This window comes from Centrocercus urophasianus, unplaced genomic scaffold (assembly GCF_019232065.1).
Source record: "Centrocercus urophasianus isolate 14NV4802_14NV808 unplaced genomic scaffold, USGS_Curo_1.0 seq_5, whole genome shotgun sequence".
Classification (NCBI taxonomy): Eukaryota; Metazoa; Chordata; class Aves; order Galliformes; family Phasianidae; genus Centrocercus; species Centrocercus urophasianus.
In genome coordinates, this window is record NW_024885088.1 from 6,571,832 (window position 1) to 6,599,526 (window position 27,695).

The window sequence follows — 27,695 nt, forward strand, 5'->3', positions numbered from 1 at the left end:
GACAATTGAGAAAGCTGAGTGCTAAGATTATTTTCTGACTTTCTGTGACTCTTATATTGTGATTCTCATCTATTCTGGCTTCTAAGTTTTTGTGGGTATAGGAGCAAGAACGAAGCATCATTAGAGTATATGTTCTATGGAAGCAAAATAAGACATCAGAAGAACATAAACAACACTTGCAATGCAATTCAGAAATATGGGAGGTAGGTATTACCAATATCAGAGAGCAGTACAGCAACAAAAGAAGATATTTTTGGTGTAAATCATTACAGGCAGCATCACTGTTACTTTGGGAGAACAGCAGAGTATTTTGGACGTAGGTAACTTACAAATGTGAAAAATTCTGAGGGTGCCAAACAGAACTAAAACATATTTCCCCCCACGCCTAGAGGTTGCAATGCTTTCACAAGAGAAAACACAGCAATCTAACTATAAATAGCAACTTAACTAAAATTAGATAGAACTGGCAGGCTGTAACGTATGAATGGGAGCACTGTTAATATGCTCATCAGGTATTGGACAGGAACCAAATCAGACAAGGAATGCTACAGTGCAAACTTTCTGTGCCTGGAAAAATGAGCAGAACTGGCTGAATGAATAGGGCCAGTGATGTTTTCGTAACTGGATAATAATGTCAGGGTCTGCCTAACTACGTTGATCAAATTTAAATGGAGTACTGCATATAGAAATATTTCTCCATATTCCTTATTGCATCGGTTTGTTTATGACAACAGGAAATGCCATTAAATCTAGTGAACGTGGTAAATCGTTTAGGGGAAAATTAAGGCTGAAATACTTGGTAAAGTTAAACCAAGCTGGATAACGTTGTCAATTTAAAGCATGTAACTGCATTTGTATGTTTTTATTCAGAAATAGTTAATGGTTGTCTACTCTCCTACATGGTGAAGTTCCTGAGCAATAAACAAGGATGATACATCTGCTGCCTGATCCCCTGCTATGAAAATGCTTTTGCCTTAGACAACTTTGTCTCATTCAAACTGGACCCTACAGTGTAGGAAGTGCCACTGTGGTAACAAAACGTGAATCTTCAACTGAACAGATGACAGATGTTGACCTTTTTTCTACGTGTATCACCACTGAAATACAATCACTCCTGCACCTGCTATCAATCAGCCTACACTTCCATACATAGCTTCTTTTTTTCCCCCTAAAAAAAATTAAGTTACCTCCTACAAAGGCACCTTGAGGGCATGCTGTATTTCTACAAGAAAAGTCAGAGCAAAGTTGATGGTGAACTGTGAATTTACAATAAGCTTATTGTACAGTGTCTCTCCTGTGTTGATAAACCATCAATTTACTTCATTTTAATTCACTTCAACTGTGAATTAAGTTAGAGCAGTTATGGCCAGCTGACTCCTAAATGTGTATCCATAAAGGAATTATAAGCACGCTACTTACATTTGCTATAAATTCACATCTTTTCTGTTAATTTACTTTGACATCTTGTGTAGGACAAATCACTGGATATCTTGGGCTCCTGCCAAAACACCTTGAAGATAAGGAAGGAGATTCTGAACTAGTCTCAACAGACCAAAAAAATCTGATTCTCACGAGCTTCCAAAAGAGAAACAGTTCAGAAGTTTTTCTCTTAAGCAGAAAATGCATAAGCAGATCAAGCATAGAACTGTGTTTACACATAAAGTGTCACGTAACTGTGATACTTTAATCATTTTTAATGGGAAGTATTAAAATTAAACAATTTTATCTTGGTCTACAGTAGACGCTTCTCAAATCAGTGTTTGTCAACCATAAGAACAAAAATTTACCCTTATTACATCATACTGATTATTTAAAGGGGCTGCAATATTTGCTAGATGGCTTTTGTTTTGTTTTGTTTTGTATTGTTTTGTTTTTTACAGAGCTGATATCTTCATGTAGCTGTACCAACTTGCTTTTAAAGTGCTAACAGATTAGTCTTACGTAACTCCATTTTCATTCTGGCTTCAGGAAATAAGCCTAAGTTATTCTAAATCAAACTCTAAAAATAATGAACCTTTAAAATTAATATTGCCCCAGATTTGTCACTATCACATTAACAAGACTGTTAGACTGGCCCGAAGCCTTCGTGAAGCTGGAAGGAAAAACAGGCTTAGGTTGCAGCCAATGTTTTTGGCTTAGGAGAAAGTTTGTGTTGTAACGATGCTAGCTAGTGCTTTGAAATATAATCCTACAGTGTTTAAAACAACACTGTTGTTTCTCATTGAGGGGACTTAATGTTTGGATTAGCCAGTTGATTAGGAAGGCTGTGACCTTTGTTTATGGAATAGCGACAGTATTTTCAGTCCAACAGGAACACAGATTTTGATGCAGAGTGCTGATAGTGAAGCATCAGTTTTCTCTGGGAAACGTTACATGTTGGTTGAGGAGAAGTCCAATGAGAATCTGAATGTGCTTGTTGATTAACTGTGTATGCACCAAGTGGGAACAAACTGCACAACAAACTTACTAAAACTTTTCTGCATGAAGATATAAAGCTTGTTAGAATATTGCTATATTTCTTTCAGAAAACCTCTTTGTGGAAAATCATTCACATATTTCTTAAGCAGAGTAATCAATTTAAAAGATTTGAGAAGAAAAGTTTTAGAAGCAAAACTATCCTGGATCCCAAACAATGATTCTGATAGAAAAGATATCTAAACCAAAAAAAAATACTAACAATGGACTTAGTGAAATTTCAGGTTACCTTTTACAATTCCATCTTATTTTTTAACTACATTCTTTTCTCTTTCCAACTCCTCCAACTTCTTCATATTTAAATTCTTCATATTTTTTGAGATAGCTGCCACTAGAGGTCAGATGTTTATCATTAGTGGCATTAATGACTACTGGTACTGCATGGTTTGAAAATAAAATCACTCCAAACTGGATAAAATTATTCTCTTTCTTACACACCAATAACATGTATGTGAATACAAATGGGAATAACATTCGTTAGAGATCAGAATGCTTACAACTGTTGAGTTGTTCATGCTTACAACTGTTTAGTTGTGATTTTGTATAAAAAATTGTAGCTTGATTTCTACTGACAGGCAATGTCACAATGTTGATGTGTTATTTGTGCCTTTCTCAATTTGATATACTCAAAAAAAAAAAAAAGAACAACAAAAAACAACCACCAACAGAGATTAATCTAGACTGTTAAGCATTTTAGCAATCACTCTAGAAAAGCTAGTTGGTAACATTTCCTGGGGAGCGTTGTAGTTTGCTATGTATGAAGATGAAATTTCCAGACACACAAAGAAGATACATGCATTAGTTTGAGTTACTGAAGCACCAAAAGTAACGAGAAATCATAGCTTACATTGGTAATGGTGATGAAAATAAATGTTAGATTTCAGTATTTGCACTTTTTGAATCGTGTGCAGAAGTTTTCTACAGCAGTTTGTAGCTACCCAAAACAGATGAATATGCTTCTCCTTTGGTGGCAGATGTGCATGTCCCTGCATTTAGATGAGGTTCTGGTGGCTGAACAGTGGGACTGTGTGCAATGTAGCAATGTAGACCCCACAGTGCCAGTGAAATATTAGATTAAAAGAAATCCTCCTCTACTCTGCTCTTGTGAGGCCCCATCTGGAGTACTGCATCCAGGTCTGGAGCCCCCCGTACAAGAAAGACAAGGAGCCGTTGGAGAGGGTCCAGAGGAGAGCCACTAAGATGATCACAGGGCTGGAGCACCTCCACTACAAAGATAGGCTGAGGGAGCTGGGCTTGTTCAGCCTGGAGAAAAGAAGGCTGAACAGAGGGGTGACCTCATTGCAGCCTTTCAGTACCGAAAGGGAGCCAACAAACAGGAGAGGAATCAACTCTTTGAAAGGGTGGATAACAGCAGGACAAGGGGAAATGGTTTTAAGTTGAGGGAGGGGAGATTTAGGTTGGATGTCAGGGGGAAGTTCTTTACAGAGAGAGTGGTGAGATGCTGGAACAGGCTGCCCAGAGAGGCTGTGGATGCCCCATCCCTGGAGGTGTTCAAGGCCAGATTGGATGGGGCCCTGGGCAGCCTGGTCTAGCATTAAACGGGGAAGTTGGTGGCCCTGTGTGTGGCAGGGGGTTGGAGATTCATGATCCTTGGGGTCCCTTCCAACCCTGGCCATTCTGTGATTCTGTGATTCTGTGAAATCAAATTCCCACAAAATATGTAAAAAATGGCAGAAGTGGAGTAGATTATTAGTGTTTGCCTATTGACATGGACACGTGTCAGTGCAAAAGGAAGCAGTCAACTGGCCAAGCAGCAGGAGCCTGGAATAGAATTAGCATCCCCCAGATGAGAGGTACTGTGGAACTGCCATTCAATGCGGTGGGGGGTGCTGGAAAGAAAGGAAATATCTAAAGGAAATGGGGGAGAAGAGGTGGCTAGCTGATATATGGAAATAGTTCAAATAAAGTGAACCCTTAATTTTTCCAGCAAGTTATTAGCTAGGCAATCACTTATACTACCTTGTATGAAAATACAAAGGATGTACAATGTTTACTGGTTTTGGTCTTTCCCAAAGTGAAGAAAATATTCATGCAGACAAGCATGAATAGAAAAACACTTATTCCACTTCTGAATATATTATTCTTTTCACAGATCATGAGCAAATGTATGCTTGTATACAGGATTATAATATATTTTTCGCGCTCAGAAGTGCCAAAGAAAAATCGACAGCTTGTTACAATAAGATATTTGTTAAACTAAAACAGTTCAGTAAAAAACGTTAATTGAACATTAACTAAAACAGTAAGAGGCAATGACATCACTGCAATTGCATCTTGCCCTGGAGAACTCCACCTGCGCTATTTCTCTCCCATCATCACACATTTCCCTATGAATACTCACTAGTGATCTTATAACGATGCCATCTACAGACCAACAGCATGCAATAGCTTGTGCTACAGGGATTTAATAAGAAAGCTTATAGTCACTTGCATGCAGGGTACTTCCTGATGATTAATGGCATTACTTAAAGGAACCAAAGCAGCTCAGCAGAAGGAAACTTCTCACTTAACCAGCCCATCCATGAAACTATTTCCATGATATTCCTCTGTTCTGTGGATCTAAGCAAGAGCAGGCTTTTTGTTTTGTTTTTGGTTTGGTTTTTTTTTTTGGCTTTTGAAGAGGAGATAAAACACCATCTTGGTTAGCCTTTCCTTCTTAAATTAATGGTTGGGGTCAATATTTTGGTAGAAACTATCCAGTAATGAGAGAGAGCTCCAGGGCGTATGGACAGAGCCCTTTGGGTGTGTCCTGATCAGACCCAGGCACTGCCACTATTGCAGTGCTTCACATTTCTGGATTTGCTAGTGAAAAACTAGATATTTTTCACTCTTTTTTTTTGCTTTTTCTTCCCATGGAAATTCAAAGAGAATCCAGCTTCTCCTTAAAGCATATTCCACCTGAATGAAACATATTCCACTCTTCAGGTGGACTGCAAGAAAATACATGATCTTCCAAGCCTGCTCTTTCTTACAGGCTATTAACATGCACTAAATCTTCTCAGAGAGATTACTGGCAGCAACTGCTATCACTAGCATTGTCCCTGAGTGCAGCCACCCACTCATTGTCATTACATGTTAAAATTATTTTCCAGGTGTGTTTGAAAAGTATCAGGCGAACTCATGACCAAGTCCTAATTCAGAGGGAATTCTGAAATGGATCATTCAAGCTGCCAGTGTTTGAAGGGCAAGCCTGTAATCATGCTGCTAGTCTGCATGACACAGGTGAGCATGACCATCTGCCCTGGTGGCTCAAGACTCATCTAAGTTGCCCTTGCTTATGACTCAGACAAGGAATTCCTGTCCCTTCACTAGTGTTTTACAATGGAGAAAAAAGTAGGATTTTATTTTAATGCACAAAGGTTCACTGTGATTATTTCATTCAATACCAAGCTTACCAAACGAGAAAGCCTCGTTTTTCTTTTTGGCTTTAAAAAGAATTACATTTTTAGAAGAAGCAATACAGTGAATGTTTAGAGATCCTCAGTATTTCCCAAGTCTCTGAAATCACGGAACCTTGGACCCAGCTGTAAAACCAATCATATCCACAGGTGAATTGTGACTTCTTTTGTTAGTGATGTTAAACCTTTTTCTTACGATTTACAAGCAAGCAGAGGGAATGTAAGGATAGTTTCCAGGTTGCAACAGCTGGATAAAGACATCAGTTTCTCATAGCTCCAACTTCAGGGTCTGTACATGGGGAGACTGCATCTCCAGTTTCTGTGTGCTGGAGCATCAGTGTCCCCTCTCTTCAGCAGTGAGTGTGGTTCAACTTGTAACTAAGGGTTACAATTCACAGTGCAGCATAGCTGTCAGGATCCGTCCCAGGAAAAAACTCAAGCAATATTGAAGACAGATTGCTACTCTTTCCACTACAAAAGTCTCTGCTAGATGATTTCAGATGGAAGGACAAAAAATCACAGAGCTCCAAGTATCAGGCAAATGAACTAGCCATAGGGAAGAATTGGGTCTGCAAGCTTGTACTGTTCTGTTTGGGTGTGGTTAGGATTTGTAGTAATGGTAAGCCTCTTTGTCACTGTTTGGAGGATACTCTTCACAACACAACAGAAAAGCAGTACAAACTGCTGTACGTATGTCCATTTTTTCCTGGTCTCCCCCCTTTGTTTGTCATGGGACTTGGTGCAACACAGCCACCGGTACAAAAGTTCGCAGTTACTCAATGTCCATTTACTTCATGCAAATATTTTTCTTATGATCGAATGATTTTTTTTGAGGATGGCAAATTGTTCTGTTACTATTTTAAGCCAACTGCTGGGAATACAAAACTATTCACAGAGCACTATAAAATAGAACTTCATGGTTTCCTAAAACTGGATTCAAGGTTTACTTTAGTGGTTTTGGTGACTAAATTGCATAGATTCTGGTTTGTTTGCATCTGAGAGCATCCTCCAAGGAAGGAATGCAGTGTTTCATTCCTGCTAGCGAGTAATGTAAGCATAAGATGTATTTTTCTTATTTTTAAATAATTTCCAGGGCAGATATTCTTTGCTTTTTGTAGAGGCAATATTTTGTTACTGGGAATAAAAAACAAAAGAGCTTAATGGAAATCATGTATTTGTGTTTTTGTCAGTGAAAGGAGAAATACTTCTAAATGACAGAAACTGGTTCTATTAAAGCTAAAAGTTGTCTGCTTTTGAGCAAATCTGAATGTAATTGAGGTGGGCACTATGCTTCATTTGCTACATATGGTGCTTGCTGAATAGTCATATAAGCCAGCTGAATGGTAAAGTCATGCTAAAGTATCAACTATAAACATCAAACTTCCTGGTTTGTCACCAGGCCTGGGATCCCTACAATACATATTGTGTGTGTTTTTCACTACTTTTATTAAATAATGAATTTTTCTGGCTTCAGAAGCACATTGGTATATCTAGTACTGTTATAGAAAGAAGCACTTATGCTACCAGGCAACTTTTCAGTTTGCTTCTTGATACCATCACCATCTCTGCATTCATGTAAGGAAAAGAAAGTGTGTTTTATTTCTGTACTATGAACCTGGCAAAAAAGCCATCTCATCTGTGGCAGCAGGGCAAGGAAAATAGTAATGCAGATAAGAACATGAAAGAGCTGCAGCTCTTACACTGCAGTTAAACCCAGGTTGTGTGATAGATAAGCATTACAAATACATCTGGAAAGAGGCACAACTAAAAAGTTGTGACCTTCTGAAAAGCAGCAGAAGATACAGCCTTGTGAGTATCAGGAAAAGAGAAGCTCTATATCATCCTTAAGAGGACATGCAAAACTGCTTTGAGCAGTTACTAGATAGGGTTACAGCATATGTCGGTGCCCTTACATCAGGACACTACTACTACTGCAGTTTTTGTCAGCATAAGGTAGATGTAATTTCCATTTGTGCTGGAGGAACAAAAAAGAGACACTGATTAATCTCTTTATGTTCAGTGTCTTCTCATGTGAGACCTGAGACTGCATTCTGCCTGATGTGAACAAAACATGGTATTATATCTTTTCTCCTAAAAAGCAATTTTTTCTTATTACATTTAATGCTATAATTTTACCACATTGACCATTGATACTTTATGGTAATGATACTGGGAAAAACTAGAATGTAATTTTCCTGGGTTTTGTGGTTGTTATTATGTTTGTTTTGGGTTTTTCAATAACTTTCTGTGTTTGTATCACTTCCACACTGGTGAATCCAGCGAGGCAAAAATAATTGCAAGACTTTTATCTCACAGAACACCCATAAAAAAAGAGATAAAACCTTGTCATTTTGCTCAGGTCCCCACAGGGCATGTGGTGGATAGGTTGCATAGTCCTAATGGGGACTAAAGGGCTGAAGTGTCTACAGAATCTTTTTACTTCCTGGCCCCACTCCAAGGTCTCCACTACCAACAATGTCTTTTTTCCTTTCTTTCACAGTATGTCTGCATCTGGTACATCTCAGCAGTACGTTCATTCCCCATTTTTAATACCAGCTACCCATAACTGAGCCCCAATCTGAACATCATGTGCCACATCAGGCTTTTGTCACGACCTTTATGGCAACCCTTTTGTTCCCCCACTCCTCCTGAGTGATATCTCCTGCTATAGCATAAGATCCTCAGGGAGGAGCTATCCTTTAACTTTCTGTAATCATTCTGCTCTCCTGCCATGAAAAAAAAATAACAATGGTGGATTGCAGCATGCATGGTATGAAGGATCTGCTTGCCAAGAACTGTGGCTTGATCCATGCAATCCTAAAAAGAATGGCTCACTGTATTTAGCACATTACTTCAAGTGATTAATCCAGACTGAAAAAAAAAATTAAAAAAAAAAAAAGCTGTACTGATATTTTTTTTTTCAAGGCACATGAATGTTTTTTAAAAGTAAGATTTCATTTTGCTGAAGCCCAAAGCCTTGGGGTTGAATTGTCTACTTTCTAGTAGCCCTTTGATGACTTGTGATCAGTAATGGAAAAAGCAACATAATACAGTGTACTGCAGTATCAAACACATTTACTCAATAATCTTTGGTATCCAGGAGCTTATCAGAAGCCTCATATCCAGTACAGGCTGCTCTGGGTACAGCCTGGTGTTTCACATTGGAGAAGTATAGAGTCCAGCCAAACATGATCAGAGAGCTGCAAACAGACAGATTCTCTTTGTATATAAACACACAGATACCTTTGTATTGCCAAACTTATATCTGAAGATCTGGTTTATCTCTTCAGTATGGAGTAGCTCTACCAGGAGGCTACTTAGAGAGCAGAATTGCTAGGCTCAGTCCCATTTGAATGAATGAATGAACTAAAAATTGCTTTCAGAAGGAAAAAGCAGGGCCACTGAATTAGCAACCAAATTCAAAACAGATTCTAAAGTACATCCTCAGGTAGTACTATACACATCTTTCATATGTAGGTACATGAGAGGATGTCTGAGAAAAAGCATGAGATCAGCCATAATTTGTGCAGAGACTGCCAGATTTTCATGAACCATGGAGCCAAATAAAACGTGAATACTTTCCAAGAGAAAACACTGTAGCTAAGTCTCAAGGGTAAATAAAATCTGCCTAGATTAATTTAACATCTGTAGATATCTTTCTAAATGAAAACATCATAAGCATAATATATACACCAGCTGTAAAACATCTATTTCTGGAGTGAAAAAGGTCAATATAAGAGAGAGGAGGAAAAAAAAGGTGTGGTTGTTCCAACTGTGCACTTCTAGGAACTGCAGTTTTTAAAAAATTCAGCATTGTATTAATCTTTTTATTTTTAATCAGAGATTAAATGAGTTTAGAGTAAGAACAGTTTGATTTGGCTCAAACCTCTAAAAAATGGGTAATTCAATGTTATTACTTAATTATATCTATTTTCCTGTATGTAGTTCAGAGTATTCTTTGAGGATAACAACTGATTCAGGCATTTGACTTTTCTGCAGCTAGTTGCAAATGAAAGCTGTTAAAATATCTCAGAATCGTAAGCTATCTGTAGGCTATCTACAGAACTGAACAGCATGAGATGTTTGTCACAGAGAATTGCCACGGTTGCTCAGGTAAACAGGAGCAACAACTCTGGTATAAAGTCTATTAAAAATGTGTCAGAAAAAAAAAAAAAAAAAAAAAAAAAGTGTGTGGAATATATAAGGCTTTAATAACTGATTTAAAGATGGCAGGAAAGGACAATGGGAGGCTTGCTGAGGGGAACACTGCCCTAGCCAAAGAGCTTAGAGAAGGCGGATAGAAAAGAGGAATAACTAACCTTGGTCATATGGAAAACCAAACCCCACCAGTGATTTCAGCCACTCCTTGATCTACTTTTAAACATCTCAGTGAGTGGCCTTTGCCACCTTCCTCCCAGGTGTGGTTTAACAAACAACTGAACTGATGTAACAACTTATAGCCACGACAGGGAAGATCCAGCTTCCTCCTGCCCTGGCTGAGGCCATCTCTTCTCCTGTGGGCCTGCTCTGCTGTCTGCTGTCTCCTTGATGAGTCAGCCCAACTCATGCACCTACAGAAAATTATCTGGTCTTTTTTGCCAACTTAATAAGTGAAAATCTGACTAAGATTAACCAAAGTTTTACTCACTTGGTTAATCTTCGTCAAATTTTTACTTGCTTGGGGGTCTGAAAATTGCTAGAGCCCAAAGAAGGTAAATGACAGGGATATGGGCCTGAAAAAAGCTCAGGAGGGAAAGGAATTTTCTGTTTTCAACACTGTTGAGTGGCAACATGGACATAATCCTAAAGGACCACTCTGTTGCCATAACCACCAAAAGTACAGTTCTGGAGCCAGAGACACCTTGGTTTGAGGAGTTGTGGAGCCTCATCCTAGGAGAACTTCAGAAGCAGCCTGGATTTGGGCCTGAGCACCCTGCCCTGAGGAACTCTGCTTGAGCAGGGGTGGGAGATGGTGACCTCCAGAGCACCCTGCCAGCCTCTGCCGTGCTGTGATCCTGTCACTCATTTTCCATTCTTAAAATTAAACTATGGCATTTGCCCTTCAAAATAAGATCTATTTTCACTTTGCATTCTAATTGGCTTTGGTTTGTTTTTATTTACAGCAAAGCCCTTGTGTTAGAGCACAGTAATATGTAATAGCTAATCTAACTGTAAAATCTCCAGTGGAGAGACAGCACTTGTAATTCTACTACCAAGCAATTAAGTGATGTCAACACCCTCACACCCTTGATTAATCTTAGCCTCATTTACCCCGTGATAAAATAGCAGTGTCTTGTCTTCACCCTATCTTTCCAGCGGTGCAGGGTGCTCACTGCAAGTATATTGCAGCAAAGGCTTTTTTTTTTTTCTTTTGACTACAAACCTGCTGACATGTGCAAGAGTGACAGGAAGCATTATCTTTTACACAGCTTCAACAGGTTAACTCCTAGAATGTAAACATTTCAAGAATAGACGTATAGGGTATGTATACAGAGGAAATTATTTTCTTTCTAGAGCAGCTAGAGAAATAAATTAAAGGTACATTGAGCAAGCTGATACATTTGAAAATCCTAGCCTGGACGTTAAACAAATATATGAAATATTACACCCCAGGATAAACAGCAAATATTTTGAGTTCTTTAACAAATATTTGCAGACGTGCACGTGGATGGACCGAGTAATCAAAGGAACTGCAGTTGGGTAGCATGATTTAAAACAGATGCAAAATCTATGTGAAGTCTCTAAACACTCTTGTACCATGCTTCTTGTACTCAGGTTCTTCTGGAACAGAACTTAGTCATTTTGTGTGCCCTGTTCCTGGTGCTTCCTTTGGCTTGGGAACATTTGAGGTCTCCAGCTATGTTTGTCAAAAGAGGGAATCTACCCAGTAAGTACATGCAAACCCTCCAAGCACTGAGTAGCTGGTAGGAGAGCAACTTTGGAATATTTGCTGCTTTTCTTTCAAACAGGAGGAATTTTATCTGCCTGCTCCTGGAACCAAGTGCAGGAACAAGTTGTTACCTCAAGCCAAGGTTTATGAGGTAAAAAGGGATAGCAGGAAATATTTATATGGATATAGGTGAAATAATAATTTAAAAAATGGGGAAGCTCTATAAAACAATTCAGTTAAAAACTGACCATTTAGTGACACCCATACAATGAAAAGCAGACTAGAAAGGCCTGCTGCTCACAGAACGTCCTTCTGTTGCTTTTTAAAATTACATATCCACATTTTTATCCTGGCTTTCACTTCCTTTCAAGCAAAGTGACCTGAGAAAAGAAGGTTTCTTTGTGGTTTTTTTTTTTTTTTTTTTTTTTTTTAACTGGCAAGATGTTAACATAGGGTTTATTATGAGAAAAGAAAAAATGTTCAGAAGATAGGCTGGATATTGCAAATGTTGTAGAAAAGCTTTGGATTCATATCCAGCTCTGAATGCAACAATTTTTACTTCTTTCAGGCTTAGAATCACTTTATTTACATGTGTTTTCCAGAAGCGAAGGAAGCATTTCAGACAGTTTCATTAAAGAGAAACAAGTCTATCTGCAGAAGGATCTGTCATGCGCGATTTTGTTTACTTCTGTCCGTTTGCTAACCTCAGACTTCAGTGAGTCACGGTATTTTTACTGCCATACTATCCATTCCATAGGCTTTAGCACACTCCTCCAGTTAATTATTAACGAAGTCCAAAGGTATCCACCCCTCTCCCACACAGATATTCCTGCTAAACACAGCTCCGTAAGATCTTCTTACTTACAACTGTTCATTACAGTTTGGACAAATACAGTGTTAAGGAGCTGATGCTTTGGTGTTCCGTAAATTCAGCAGGTTTGAACGTCATGGTTCCTGCTGCTGCTTGCATATCCAAACAAAGGGGACCTGCAACTGTCCTGAAGACATTTACTAGCTTAACTCTTCTTCGTCCACTTGAGAATCACCTTCTGTTTCAGGATTCCCTGTAGCTACCTTCTAAGAAAATGAGCTCTTTCCTCTTTCCTGATTCTTTGGCTCACTCAGTGCTGTCATCCCCTCCACTTCTTTGCCTAGGCCTGACTGTGATTTGGTGCCAGGCAGGTTCCAGCGGTACTGCAGATGGAAGAAATCAGACAGCGTTTCTTCATCACAGCACACGGTCTCTCCAGTGCATGGGGCATGTGCCAGGAATTAGATCAGGAAATGATTTTTATTTCCTGCAGCTTTTAAAAGTTATTTTTCAGCTGAACAGGTCTCCTAATCTGGTTCACAGAATGGCCCTAAAAACTGCTGGTAGTGAGGGAACAGTGAGAACGTAGTGCTGAGACGTTCCTGAGTCTACAGTATCAGGAATCTACGGCCTTTCTGCTGCTCGCCTCAGATGAGCTGGCTCTGAACATCTAACAAGAAATAAGCTTGTTGATATGTCCTGGCACAGTAAATCTGCATGCATTTTCAAATCTCATCTGGCCTCTTCCACAAAACAAGACATCTTGTTTGGAAATTATTTTGTCAAACATTTGAAACAGTTTTGGACTGTCTTTCTTTCAAAAACTTGTTAATCGTGATTTTCACATGACAAAGCAAAGCAAAAAAAAAAGCAAAAAGAACAGTGAGAAATACCTCAACGAGGTCATGGCCAGTTGAAGTGTGAAGATAAAAGCGGCACCTGAAAAGGATCAGCCCAACTGCAAGCTTCTTTTACTTAAAAATCTGATCTGCGGATACGTAATAATTGAGTAAAGAGCCCAAAAATGAAACATGTGATCGTTCTTCATAAAAGGTTGTTCTAGCATGTGCTCAAAGTATCAGTCATGAAAGCTGGAAAAAATGGGTGTAGCACAGTGAGAGTTAGTCATGGCCTGGAAAACAGGGTAGGAAAACAATTTAAGCAGAATAGTTACTCAGCTAATTGCTTTGAATAAGTATCAGATTTACACACCCTAGCACCCAAACTCAAAATTTCTACTTGATATGATGTACTTGAAAACCTACACTGACAGAAATATCTTTCTCCAGGTTGAGAAAAAAAATAAAATTAGGTGTTTTCGAAGACTGTATTTAGGCTTGCAAAAGCAACTAGAAAAAGAAACCACTTGCTTTAAGGCTCTTGGAGCAGTGCAAAAGTGTGGATACAAAGTCCTAGTAACTCCCAGTTTGTTTTCAACTTGCTCTTTCCATGTGCTGCCAATCTGCCACTCTCAAAGCAGCATGCAACCTGTACTTTCCCTTTAATTGCCTTAAAAATAAAAAAAAGGTCAAAACCCAACGCTTAACTTTAAACTCACCTTCAAAAGCAGCTTAAGCCAAACCACTGGACTTTGCAGGAAAACAAATATGAGTGCACATGACTCACGCTGACTCTGCTTGGGTGCTCCAGCAGAAACATAACTTTTAAAATCACTGCATCTGCTTGCTAAATTAATGTACTTATACCTTTGGTGCATGAAGAACGCGGGCTGAAGTGTAATCCCTAGTATGAAGGCAAACATCATTTCCAACTGTAGTTTTGATTTCTGTGTCTGGGCTGCAAAGAGCTGAGATCACAGGAAGCTGACATATACATGGTAATTCCTTCCTAAACTCTGCATAATACATGAGAAAAGGCGCATAAACTACTGAAGCTTAGATTAAGGCTACAACTAAAGCCAGACAAGAATAAATAAGTATTGATCAAAGTATGCTGGAAGAACTTACCATTTGTAGTGTGTGCTAATCTAAGCATGCAAGGACATACGCATGCACTGCATGGGTATTTAAATGGACACAGTACAAGTCTTAAAGAGAACCTAACATAAGCTGCTAATTGTATTAAGAAACATGATCCACCATGCATTTTTTCTTGCTTCAGTGTTCTGTATTGATCTTCAGGAACATGGTGGATTTTAGCATGATTATTAAAGAACAGTAGGCAGAGCACAGGGCATTAGAGGTATTAGAGGAAAGAAGGGTTGGTTGTTGGAAGCAGCCACCAGAAAGGAGTACAGAACAGTTCCAAATACTAAAGAGGCTTGAGAGTAAAGGATAGCTTTAACTGAAGAGTGGGAAGAACGAAGGGCAAAAAATATGTTGCAATAGTAAAGAATGAATAAGACATGAATCACAGTGATGGTGCTGTTGACAGAGAGGTTTAAAGATGTCGCCCAAGAGGAGAACCTCAGTGTGACAAATGAGACACCAAATATGAAATGCAGACTGGGGAAGAAGAAGCAGCAGAGAATTTGCTGAGCCAACAGGGCAAAAGCAGGGAAGTGAAAGGCCTGGATAGGAAAAATGCTGTCTTTGAAGCGGGAAACATTTAAATACTATTCAGTCTGCTAAATCCTGCTGAATCTGGTAATAGAATGCCAAGTGAAACCAAAATGCACAGGAAAGGAATCTTACAATGGGGGAGGAAGACATTTGGATGAGAGGTAGAGCGTATTTAGGAAAGAACCAAACAGATGATTGTTAAGAGTACTTGCTTGCTCTTGTAAACTATTTTCAATCTAATACTTTCCCCGATGGTTGTTTGACATGTTACAGAAGGGTCAGGAGTGGGCTTCCCCTCTGGAAGATCTTGGACAGGGCTTCCCCTTTCATTTACCCATAATGTATGAATCATTTGTTACTGTAAGAAAGGCATTTGCTCACCAACAACAGTTTTTCTTAAAAACAAACAAACAAACAAAAAAAAATCACTTTTTTATTAAAATGGAGAAATGAATGAGTTGCAGTAATAATATTGGGGGAACTATCTCATTAAGCAAAATGTAAATCCACAATTCTTTCAATTTTTTTCAATAACAACAGCCAGCCAATAGTAATTATGAAAGCATCAGCATGAAAAGGATATTGTTTATTAGAGAAATTCTAAACACTTTGGGCCAAGAAGGGTTAAATGGTAAGTTTTGAGCAGCAGCATCTTAAATACAACTGTTCAGACAGGAGACAGGAAGAGATGTACTGACATCTGGAGCATTTGGTCTTGAAGTTCTGACAAACAATGAACTATTTCACTAGTAAGTAAGAAGTAATGAGTAAATTCACTTTCAAAGTTGGATAGAAAATATCTTAGAAATGACTGTCTTGGTCCACAGTCTGCATCAAGTGGAACAGCATCTTAAACATCTGTAATGAAAATTAAATATAGTTAAATATAGCTATCAACTTTCATCTCTTATTTTGTAGGAAAAGTAAACCTTACTTAGTTTAAAAAATAATCCAATATCTAGAGAGTTTTGTGGAAAATTGGGCTTGTGTAAGCCTGTAACCTGCTCTCTGGTTCTGTCCAGGACTTGTCATATTAAAATGAGGCAGGTGTGCTTGAGATGATTTATCTTAGAATGTGTTCATTTACCACTCTTAGAAGTTTACTCTTATACAGCCCAGAGACCTGCATCTAAAGCCAACCAGCCCTCAAAGACAGCCTGCCCTAAAACAGCAGTTAATCCCAGCACAGACCTTTCTGTGAAACTTCTGCAGTGGGACAGCAAGAAAGGTAAGGATGGGCTCATCTCACATTTGCCTCTGTTTCACCAGTTCGCTTGTGTAGGTGGGTTGATTTGGAGAGAGAACCAGTCCTTTAAGAATAATTTGCATATTGCATATGTACGTAAGCCATGTATTTAACTGATATAACTCATGTTGTCATCTTCCATTTATTATCACTCAGGACTTTTGGCTTCACGTTACTCTGACAGATCACAAGTGGGCAGGATTCAGCCTGCACAAAATTATGCACAAAAGTCTTAAATTACACTCAAAAGTTTTTATATACTTCTGTTAGTGACTTCTGTTTGTAAAGATTGCTCTCCTGTGAAAGTCTGTCCACCTCTTTTCCTTTAAGAAGAGTAATACAGTTAAACTGAAATAATTTTCAGTGAGTGAACAGTAGCTCATCATTAAATCATTAGCCACAGAAAGAGAAAAGGAACTTGTGTGCTTTTCCAGCTTATGAAACACTGTATGTGCTGTTTGGGGCTGCAGTTTCTGTTCAGATAAATGTCTAATGGAAAGGCCCCACTTTATGGCTTGTAGTGACCTTGTTAAGAAAGTCTTTCATGATGACACAGCAGAACTGAGACACATTGTCTGTTAAAATTCCTATCACTGGATAAGCAAGAGAAACCACAGCAAATATTTGAGTGCAGGGGCAGCCCACTTCCTGCATGTCACCAGGAGCTAGAGGAGCTGGCAAAGGCACAGCGAGCCTTTGCTGATCCCATTCCCAAAGTTGTGATCCATGGTCTGACTGGATTCGCTCACCTTCTTCCACATAGATGCTGCAAGACTCCCTGCCTGTTGTTTAACAGCCAGGAAGACATTCTTGTTTTGCAAATGAAAACATTTTATTACAGAAAGACTACGTGTGATGGAGACCTCTGACAAAACCAGCTAGATGCTGAAAAGATGGAAAATCAGCCACTGCACAAGTCTGACTGCTTGTTTCACAACTGTCAATCCATTGAGCAACACCAATATTGTTATTGCACATTAATAGAATGCAACAGTAATTATAGCTTATTCCATCTAAAAGCCTGGTAAATAATCTAATTTCAGATTTCTAAAAGCTTGCACATTTGAACAGCTAATGGATGTTTCAGATACTTATTGTCATTAAGATTTGAATTGTGATACAAATTTATGCAACCGTATCAGGAAGCTGCATGCAGAATCACTTTCAGTACTAAAGAAATCAGCAAAGTCCCCTGCACAAATGTTTGAAATGCGAGATGGATGTACTGCAGATACATCCTGCAACACCAGCCATTTTTATGGACAAAACACATTTTATGGAAAAGAAAACACTTCCAGTGGAGGGGTCTTGGGCTACATGGTACTCTTCACTGACTGCTACAGACAGAGGCTGCTGCAAGCTTGACTATCAGAGAGCGTAGGAGGGGGAACCCATGGCTTGTCAACAGGAAATGGCCCACAAATTATTTTAAATTCCGATAAACATTTTAAAGTTTTTACTCAGTGTGGGACCACATTAATGTGCAACCCAGTAAAACACACACGAAATATCTCTTAGTCCTCAGGAAATACAGCTAAGCTCAAGAGCTAGGGCAAAGCCTAAACAACCTGGGACGCTTCTCACTGCAAAAGCAAAGCCCTGGCTGTGGCAAATCTCTAAAATCCATAAATTCAAAAGGCAAAAGCCTGGAAGTATAGTTTTTGTGGGGTTTTTTGTTTGTTTGTTTGTTTGTTTTTTATTATTTTTCTATTTTTTAAATTTTATTTTACTAGCAGAAGAAGTATGCATGTGAACAAACCATCTAAAGCTAGGTAAATTTGAGTAGCTTCCTTAAAAGAGGGCAAAGAATAATATTTTTAGGAGCTGATAATTAACTCAAATCAAAACAAAATATAGTTGTAATTGTACAGAAGCTCATCTTAACTGGTTATATTTTCAGGGAAACAAATGAAAAAAGGAAGAAAAAAAAAACCAGCAACAACAACTGAGCAAAAGCAAACAATGAAAAGCTGATCTCCCCAGATAATATCTCTTACTGTCTCGTTATCATCTGAGCTCCCTTACATACAGATCATGTGGAAATATGAAGGTGTTAAAATCAGGTATTAACTTTCTAAACCAGCTAATTCTTGCAGCATTGGGTGTTGGCCTGGCTTGAGCACAACTGGTTGAGAAGTTGGGCTGCCTCCAGAACACATTTGAAAAGGCCTTCAACTACTGTAATGTCAGCTTTCCTTAGCTTTGGTTTTCTGCTGTTAGCAGCTGCTGTTGATTAGCTTTCACTGAAGCGTGTTCTCTGGTTGTGCTACAAGCTCTATCATTGCTGTTTCTGCAGTGAGTGCTCCAGCATACAGATCCATGTGCTTAACCTAGAGGCTGAGAAATGTATGAAACTGAAGATGGTGCTTGCTGTAATACAGCTGAGGCTCCAGGGCAGAGCTGTCTTTCTTTCCCTTCTGGTCCTGTGTTTCTATTTTCTGAGCTGTAGGAATAAAAATAAGCAGAAGCCATGAGTGTATGCTCAATATACGTAAATGATCTTCCCTTTGGAAGCACATGAAACAGGTTGTGTTTTCTCCATTGACTACTCCAGACAGTACTGAGCAAGAATATGAAATTAACAGAGCAATTATACAATTACAAAAAGCAAGCTACTGATACATATACATATATATTTGGTGGTTTGTTTTTGTTTTTTTTGTTTTTTTTGTTTTTTTTGTTTTTTTTTGGTTTTTTTTTTTTTTTTTGTAGTGATAACCACAACAATTATGAGGATAATGAAGAAATGTAGTATTCATGAAGCAGTCAAGGAGAAGTAATGAGGGGGGAGGGGGAAGGCTGACTCCTTTATAAAACCACAGCATTTGTGTTTTGGGTTACCTTGAGAGGATTTAAGAGATTAAAGAAATAAACAAAGCTTTGTGAAAGACTTTTCAGGTCCATGCTGTTTTTTAGTGAAGAATAGGGATTTTACACGGTAGATGTTGCCTTTACTTCCAGAACAGAACAAAGTTCCTCATAGCCATGTCCTCGGGCCCTACTCATGCTGCCCCAAGACACTGCCAAGGCCCTCAGGGAACAGTCCCAAAGCAGTTCTTCCCCACGGCACGCTAAGACCCCTTCGTGCTCTATTAGGCAAGAAAGAGCTCGGGGGGCCGTGCTAACGAAGGACGAGGTGAGGGCAGCCCCCCGTGTGGGCACCGCCAGGCGGGAGGGCACCGGTCACTCGCCCCCCTCGTGCCGCCTGAGCGCCGCGCCTTCACGTGAGCGCCCGGCCCCTGCCACAAATAGCTCGGGCGGGCGGATAAGAGGGCTGCGAGCGCAGACTTTGTCCCCACACGGCCGCCTTCGCGCCGGGCCGTTCCGTCTCTCCGCACCGCGGGCCTTTCTCCGCCCTTGACTGAAAGTTTCAGAGTCTCGGTCTCGCCTTCTCTCTCTCGACAGCGGTGAGTACCGGCGCGGGCGAACAGACGGGAATGGAAGCGGAATGGCGGTGAGAGAAGGGAAGAAGGGGGCGAGGAGGCACCCGGCGCCGCCGGCACTCGCCCTACGCCCGCCCGCCGAGCCAATGGCGGGTGGCCATGGCGGGGGGTGTGTGCCGCGACCTCACTTCCGGTACCTGTCACCGCCGCCCGGAGCCGCTCAGCCAGGCGCAGGAGTGGGGTACTGTGTCCCCGAGCTCGGGGGGCTGCTGCCGCCGGGGGCTGCTCGCGCCGGGAGGCCGGCGGGCCCGCGGCACCGGGAGGGCGGGTGTGGGTGGGGGACGCGACGCCGTTGGCCCCAGCCTGGCCGGCTGTGCCTGCGGGCGGAAGGAACGCGCGGCGCTGCCCGGGGGCAGCCCCCGGCCGGGCTGGGGGGGTCTAGGGCGCGGGGCGGGGGCGCGGGCCGGTTCTGGTGCTGCCGATGGCGTGGCCTTCCCTCTCCCGTCTACTCTCCTTGTGCTTTGCCCTGTTGTACGCCGCGTCCCGCTAGCCGAGGCGGGGAGCTGCTGGCGAGGAGATGCTGTGGGTGCCGGGAGCTGAGGGACGAGCGAGGGCCGGCCCTGAGTGGGGCTGGGGTGGAGGCAGGGGGCAGCGTTAGGGGCTGTGCGGACACGGCCGGTGCTGGAGAGCAGTCGGGGTGGCTCGAGTTGGAAGGGTCCGTGGTTAGGAGGACCTGGTTCCGGCGTCCCCTGCAGGGCTGTAGGACACCTGCAGACTTTCCTGTTAGCATCTCGCATTAATTATTTGGCTGAAATTCGCGCGGTCTTCGCAGGTAGTAAAGCGGGAAACCGTAAAAATGCTCCCTTGATATATTTTGAATCGCTGTCTTAATGCTGAGGATACCTGGTGGAGTGCTGGGACTGAGGGTGGCGGTGGTACATGTGATGTGGTCACACGCTGCTCGAAGCTAAACCAGCTTTTGCTCACTGGCATGAGCTGCCCAGCCAGCAGCCCTGGGCTCTTAGTAGCTTTTTGTGGCAACTTTATGGTTTTTACATAGCACAGTGCATAGTTTCAGTGCACGCGCAGACCTTATCAGAGGTTTGTACAACCGCGTCAATAGCACACCCTCTTGCTTTTCCCATCTTTGGAAGGAGCGCTTGACATAGGCCAAAAAAAGTACTTATCAGTCTGCTGATGCCCTGCATTGACTCTCATCCTGCACAGTCAGGTGGCTTAGAGAGTTCTGTTGTCTCGTATAATCCCACGTGTCCTGGCATTTTTCTCACCTGCAGTTCAGGGTACTGGATTTTTTTGTTGTTCTTGTTTCCTTGTTTGTTTGTTCAATATCTTAATTTCCTGTGCATGCCCCTCCAAACTGTAGTGCTTTCAAAGGGAATTAGGAGGTTTAAACCATGGAATAGAGGCTGCATTTCAGTTGTTTTTAATAGTTTATGTTGAGTGTTATAAAAACTTCAGGGGAGAAAACATCACAGCACAGCACAGTAGGATGGGTGGCCCAGGGTATTCATCTTGTTCTGGAAAATGGATTATAGTGCTCACTGTTTGCCTGAATTGATCAAAGAGGGGAATGCATATATTTTTTTATTCTCAGTGTTTTGAAGAAGCTCTTTCTTCAAATTTGCAAATAACACCCTATTATTATTATTATTATTATTATTATTATTATTATTATTAGTTTTTTAGCCTCCTGTTTGAAATGTTTTAACTTACCTGCTGAGATCTGCGCTATGACTTGTCGCTCTTGCAACTGGAATATCTGTTACGAGATATGTCCAGGAACAGGAGAATGCCATAATTGTCTGGAAAAATAAATAATGCTGAATTTGTATCTATTATAAATGAAAACATTTTCTTGCAGCATTTTGGAATTTTAACATTTTTAATCAAATCTGGCATCACTTGCAAAATCTCCTTAATGGTTTAATTTGTGGTTTTGAGCTGAATGGAGCCAATTTAATCAAACTATAATTTATTTTTATAGCTATGTATGTGCAGCCTTTTTTATTTTTTTTTTCTCCTTTAATGGTTGTAACTATATACATGTTACAATAAAATCTCTCCCTTTGGGGTGTGATTGGTAGCTGAAAGGCCAATTGCAAAGACATCTTGTGGGATGCATGTGTGTGTTCCTCAAAAACCTTAACCGTTTGTCCACATAAACACTTGGACATTTGTGAGGATGCTCCTTATGAGTAGAAGTATTTTGTTTTACAGTACATAGTAAAAATACCAGAAGGCTTTCAGTGAAGTGATCTTGAGTGCTTTTAATTAGTTATTTACTTTTAGTATGGAGGAAAAAAAAAATCTGAATGCTGTTGGGATGTACCAGTCATAGACCCTAGTTAGCTAGATGTCAGTGTATTCTTCATGTAAAATTAGGCATGTATTATTAGCCTCAGTCATTTTAAAAAAATTAGTATTCACCCAAGTGAAATAAGTGTTTGTTGGTAGCTGTTGGGTTTTTTTGTTTGTTTGCTTGTTTTTTTTTTTTTTTTTTTTCCTGAAGGGACTTTAAGAATAAGAAAAAGCCATTATGTTACGTACTATCAACATAAAATTAGATTAGTAAGCTTTCAGAAATTTTGTTGAGTTTTTTTTTTTTTAATAGAATATCAGCAGGTTTTTTTTTGTTTTTTGTTTGTTTGTTTGTTTTTTTTAGTGAAGAGCCACTTGCTATCACCAATGTGCACGTGAAATGGAAAGGGAACAGATTATGGAAAGCAGCTTCTGTTTCAACCTTGCCAGATGCTGCGTGAAGTGGTAAGTGAATATGGGGGCTGAGAACTACTTTGGCAACGTTCCCAAACTACTAGAGAGGAAAAAAACATTTGGGGTAGTATATCTGTAAGGAGTAATTGATGTAAAAATAGTCAATTGACCAAGAAAGAAATCTGAATAAGTTGTGCAAACAGTTGATAAAGGGCAGGTCATGGAGAACAGAATAAGCAAGATTTCCTTATGCTGTGGTGTCTGTTCTCTGTGTTCAACTTCTACATAGAAGGAAGTGTGTAAAGGTTTTATGCAGAAGAATTCTGAGTTCTTAATATTTTTAGAAGTATTTAAGAGTGTTCAGTATTTCTCAGGACCAGGCCTGTAAGGTTAAATATTGAACAAGTCTTTGAAGGAGAGCGCTGAATGGTCACTGTGTGAAAAAGTACTTATCCTGTAAGCTTAGGCTCTAAATCAGCACTAGACTCAAAGTAAAGTGAAAATCGCTCTGCCTTGAAAAGTGTGATATTTGGCATGTTTGTCAAACTTTATATGGATATAGGAAGATTGCTGTCTGACCAGATTGCATGTGGCATTGAGGTGTTGCCAATTGTGATCCGGCTTCCTCATACCAGTTCTAATGGTTTCTGCTTATGAAACAGTATTTATTTATAAGTGCCTTGCATATGTGTTTGAAATATCTGTGAAGTATAATCTGTATCCAATGAAGGGCTCTCTATGCACAGATTATTACAAATTATAAAATACTATTCAGCAGTTTTTTAATCCTGATTTAGGCTTGTTACATCAATGTGTTTCTTCGATGTGTTTTAAAGTGCTCTACATGCATGCTGTGGAAACTTGTTGGTACTTTGCAATTTGAAAGATGAGAACCAGCAAAGAGGATAGTTCATTCTGCTGTATTATATTCACTAAATGTATCATTTTAGATTCAAGTTATCTCATACCTGTGGAAATACTGACAGCATGAGATATATTTGCAAGCATTTGGCAGGTTAACTGTCCCTCTCTAGAACTGCTGACGCACAATAATATTTGGTTTTCACAGAATCACAGAATGGCCAGGGTTGGAAGGGACCTTATGGATCATGAATCTCCAGACCCCCTGCCACATGCAGGGCCACCAAACTCCCTATTTAAGTTGTTTAAATCTACTTATAAATGGAAAGATTAATTATTATTAAACTTTCCTAATAGCAGAAGAATCTTGGGTTAAAAAAAAAAAAAAAAAAAAAAAAAAAAAAAAAAAAAAAAAAAAAAAAGCATCTGCCATGAGAAACTGAGAGTCTTTTCTTGGCTTTTAGCAGCTGCTGAAGTTGTAAGGTTCCAGCCAGCTGTAATGCATATGAAAACAAATTAGTCCAATATTTTTCTATTTTGTATTTTCATATCTCTGTAGTCCAGTTTGTTGGTAAGTATGTAAAAGAGAATCAGAGCTGGTGTTTGGTGAATAGGTGGCTGAATGAATTATTCATCTAAATGTGTAAAAAACAAACAAACAAACAAAATATATATACATTAGAGCTGAGAGCATTTAGTGTTGCGAGTAGCTTAGAGTAGCTTAGAGTTTGGTGTGTTTTGCATGAAATAATGCTATCACTATCTGCCCTAATGTTATTTAGATTTAAAAAAAAAAAAAAAAAAAAAAAGTCATTTGAAACTATTCTATTAAGGCTTTGAAAGAGGGTTTACTTCTTGTTGGATATATCTACATATCTAGCACGGTGACACTGTCTGAGAAAGTTCTAAATCTTCATGTATAGTTGTATTGTAATTCATTTTTTTAAACACATGGACTGCTACATGCCTGTTTTATTTTAATTGTTTACCAGAAATGACTGATAAAACAATTTCACAGAAGAAATCACTGAACTTAAACCAGAATGTGAGTGTCCAGATGGTAAGAACTTTTGTCTATTAATAAATTCTCTTTGAAAGTGAGGATTTCTATTACTGTTGATGCTTCTTAGTTGCCTGTTAGTTACAGATTCAGCAAGAATGTTACTAAGCACGTGGCATTAGAGTAACATTATGGGCTCATGGAAAAGAAAACAAAACCTTCTCACATCTTCATTCAACACCTATGAAAAATGTTTCCCAGCGTAATTAGAATGAAAAATATAGAATAAAACCACTTGGATTTGAGGGTGGTAATGTGGAGACGGTGAGTGCTTTGTCAAAAGAGGCTGATTTAGAGATTCCTGGTTTATTGTCAGACAGTGCTTGGTGGCATTCTTTGCCATGGGGCTGGTGAATGTTCCATTACAACAGTCTACAAATTTACCCACTCATGTGAAAATAAAACGAAATCTCAGCCCACAGTTCATAGTGAATATTGTGGGATTGTTGGCAGTTTTCAGGGGAGGATAGCAGGAACTACTCATTGCCAATGTAAACATCATGTTTCTGATGGAGGCTGGAACTAGATTTGTCGTGGAGGTTAGTAGTTCTAAGAATAATTTGAAAAAATAACTGGTATAATTACGCACAGAATATTGGATACTGACATTTGGTCAGTATAGTTGGCAAAGGTTGAAAGTGGATCTTCAAATCATTTTTAGTCTGTCGATACGTATAGTTTGGAATCAGTGTGCTGTGTTACTGGGGTTTTTTTTGGGTGGATTTTTTTTTTATTTATTTTTTTTTTTTATCAATGCAAGATGCTGTGTGGATGCAGTTTCACTAGAAGAGAGCCATACAAAGAGGGGTGTTCTGTCCCTTGTTGATTCTGACAGCCTTACTACAGAGAATTTTGCTCTGTGAGTATACTTATATTATTAAGCTGTACATGTCTGAAATTTGAAAATGGTTTAGTGTGTATGCTCACATTACATGTAGCTCATATTACATGTACATATTACATGTAGTACATTTATGCCTGAAAATAATTTTTATTATTTTATTTAATTATTTGTTCTCATCAGAGCAAGAGACAGATGCAGGCCAGACAAACTAGAAATAAGTCAAGTATTAGCTTCACAAAACAGGTAGCTGTGAGATGAGAGTAGTTTTTAGCACTGGATGCTGCTTCTGAAAAAGGCAGCAGCTGCACTTCTGATGTACTGTGCTTCCATAGAGATGTACAGTGCCTGTACATAAGCAGGCCAATGTTTTCAAACAGCTGCTAAATGTTGAGCTGTTACATGTGTGTTTGGGGCACCTGATTTTCAGCCTTCTGCCATAATTCTAAGGTTTCAGCGAATTGCATTTTCTTGAGGTTATAAACTCTGTGATAAATTCTGTGAGAATTCTTCAATAGCAGTTATCCTTTAAGAATATAGAATTGCTTATTTTGCTGCTATCAATCATTTTATTTCTTTTCTACCTGGCATACGTGTGTATGGAAACAAAGAATAGAATGGGATGTTCCCTTTCTGTTGTTCCTGAGAGCCCTGCAGCAAGAAGTGCGATTGCACGGCATGGCTTGAGCTGATCTGGCAATTGCTGTTGAAGATCAGTCATGCTCCCACTTGTGCTTCTCTCCTTTGCTGTCGGCTCTGTGGTTCTGTCCCTCCTCATTGCTGCCCTTTAGTGAGTCTGTTCAGCTATCTCTGTCTATTTACATTTTTCCCATGTTATGTTTTTTATGTTTTACTGGAGCCAAATTGTTTCACTGAGGCTGTGTCTATACTAGGTAATAAAATATGACAGGGACTGTTCTCTGGATCCAGAGCTAAGTGGAAAGGTTGCACTCTAGCTTGGGCTTCCTCCCAAACCAGAGTGGCTGCCTCTGAATTGCCAGTGGAGAACAGTTCACTATTTGGTCTCTGCTGTCCCCTTAACCCTGCCTGAGCATTTATCTGGGAGAACACCAAGCTGAGGTGGGCCAAAATGGTGTCAAAGAGAGTACTAACAGTGTGGCTCTAGCCTGTACTCTTGACTTTGTTTTATTTACTGCCATACTTGTGGGCAGGGAAATCAGATGAGTGTGAGATCCAACACAAGGGCAGGCTGGAAATGGAGAGGGGAGGTGGGGACAGTGTCAGGGAGCAATGGCAGGGGTATTCTTTTGATGTCAAGGAGCTATTAGATTACTTAAGCTGGCCAAACCTTAATGCAACTTTATTTTGCAGCACCGAACTTCTGTTTGACTCTGCTGTAAATGCTGTATCCCTATAGCTGATTATTCAAAGTTTGATCAGTCAGCTGAAATGTCTCACAAAGTACATTGCAAAGTAATGAAAGTATATATATGACTTCATGAACAAGATTTTTTTATCCTGATCGTTTCAATAGTCTGATGGTTTTTGTTCCACCTTTCTGTAATGTAGTTGTTTCCTTACTGAAAAAAAAAAAAGGAGAGTGGTGGAATGACAGGCAGGCAGTAGTGGTGACGCTGCACTAAATACAGTGCTGTTAAACCAGTAGGTAGATAGCCTTTATGTCTTGCAAAGGGCAAATGGAGAGCTTAGATGTTAGGAAAATAATTGGTTGTATTCTGACGTTTTTGATCACGCAGGAGTGAGAGGCTTGTGATCTCTGTACTGTTGCGAGTGACCTGATTTAGAACTGTGAAGTCATGTGAACCAACTATATCCTCTATCTGACTTGTCAGTAGCCTGGAAGTACAAGTGCTTGATGTCCATTTGCCAAAAAATGTAGATCCATTGCATTCATACCCACTGACAGGACTTCAGACTGCAATATTAATTCACTGTAGGCTTTGTTTCTGTGATAAATGATTGTGAAGAAAAACTTCTTATGGCAGGAATTTCTAAATTACTGGAACAAAACTGAAATGTAAGAATTGCACTCTAGGTGCTCTGAGTTGTGGCATGCCATTAAATCAAATTTAGTTTATTTTTAGCAGGGTTTTTTTTTTTTTTTGGTTGGTTGGTTTTGGTTTTTGTTTTAAATTTAAATGTAGTCACTGAGTGATGAAAGCCTGTAAAAATTCTTTGAAGGAGTGAGTAAAATCAATACCCTGAAGAATAAATAAACCAGCCTCAGATGCTGTGTATAGAAGACATTAGAGTTTGCCTACTGGTAGAAAAGCATGAAAGCTAACTCACTGGGATTTCTCCATGAACTTTCAAAAGAAGAAGGGGATTCAATCTGTAATATTTTATATGAAGGTCAGTCTCTTCTATTGGATAACAGTCTTACTAAGTTGAAATTAGATTATCAGATATATCTTGCTAGATGTTTGGGCAGGGGAGTGAAGTTAATCAGTGAAATAAAACCACAGAAAACAG

General features: G+C 39.6%; 1 protein-coding gene and 1 long non-coding RNA gene across 9 annotated transcripts in view; both read left to right on the plus strand.

The window, feature by feature from the left end:
- Nucleotides 1-6,572: 6,572 nt before the first annotated feature.
- Nucleotides 6,573-18,969, plus strand: LOC122169103. Of its 4 annotated transcripts, XR_006171471.1 has the most exons (6): nucleotides 6,573-6,944; nucleotides 11,670-11,781; nucleotides 11,864-11,935; nucleotides 12,353-12,499; nucleotides 16,232-16,345; nucleotides 17,205-18,969. It is a non-coding gene; the product is annotated as an uncharacterized LOC122169103 (long non-coding RNA). The 4 variants fall into 4 exon arrangements; XR_006171468.1 differs by lacking the exon at nucleotides 6,573-6,944 and having other exon boundaries at nucleotides 11,633-11,781; XR_006171469.1 differs by lacking the exon at nucleotides 6,573-6,944 and having other exon boundaries at nucleotides 11,633-11,781; nucleotides 12,387-12,499.
- A 681-nt stretch (nucleotides 18,970-19,650) lies between these two features.
- Nucleotides 19,651-27,695, plus strand: part of PPARA (peroxisome proliferator activated receptor alpha) — a 35,986-nt gene continuing 27,941 nt past the window's right edge. Inside the window, exons 1-4 of one of the 5 annotated variants that reach the window (XM_042834922.1) lie at nucleotides 19,651-19,770; nucleotides 22,430-22,530; nucleotides 24,333-24,400; nucleotides 25,161-25,259. The gene's annotated coding sequence lies outside the window, so the exon portion shown is untranslated. Of the gene's footprint in view, nucleotides 19,771-20,439; nucleotides 21,048-22,429; nucleotides 22,531-24,332; nucleotides 24,401-25,160; nucleotides 25,260-27,695 lie in introns of those variants that run through there. The other 4 variants (XM_042834925.1, XM_042834924.1, XM_042834923.1 and 1 more) reach the window with 4 other exon arrangements.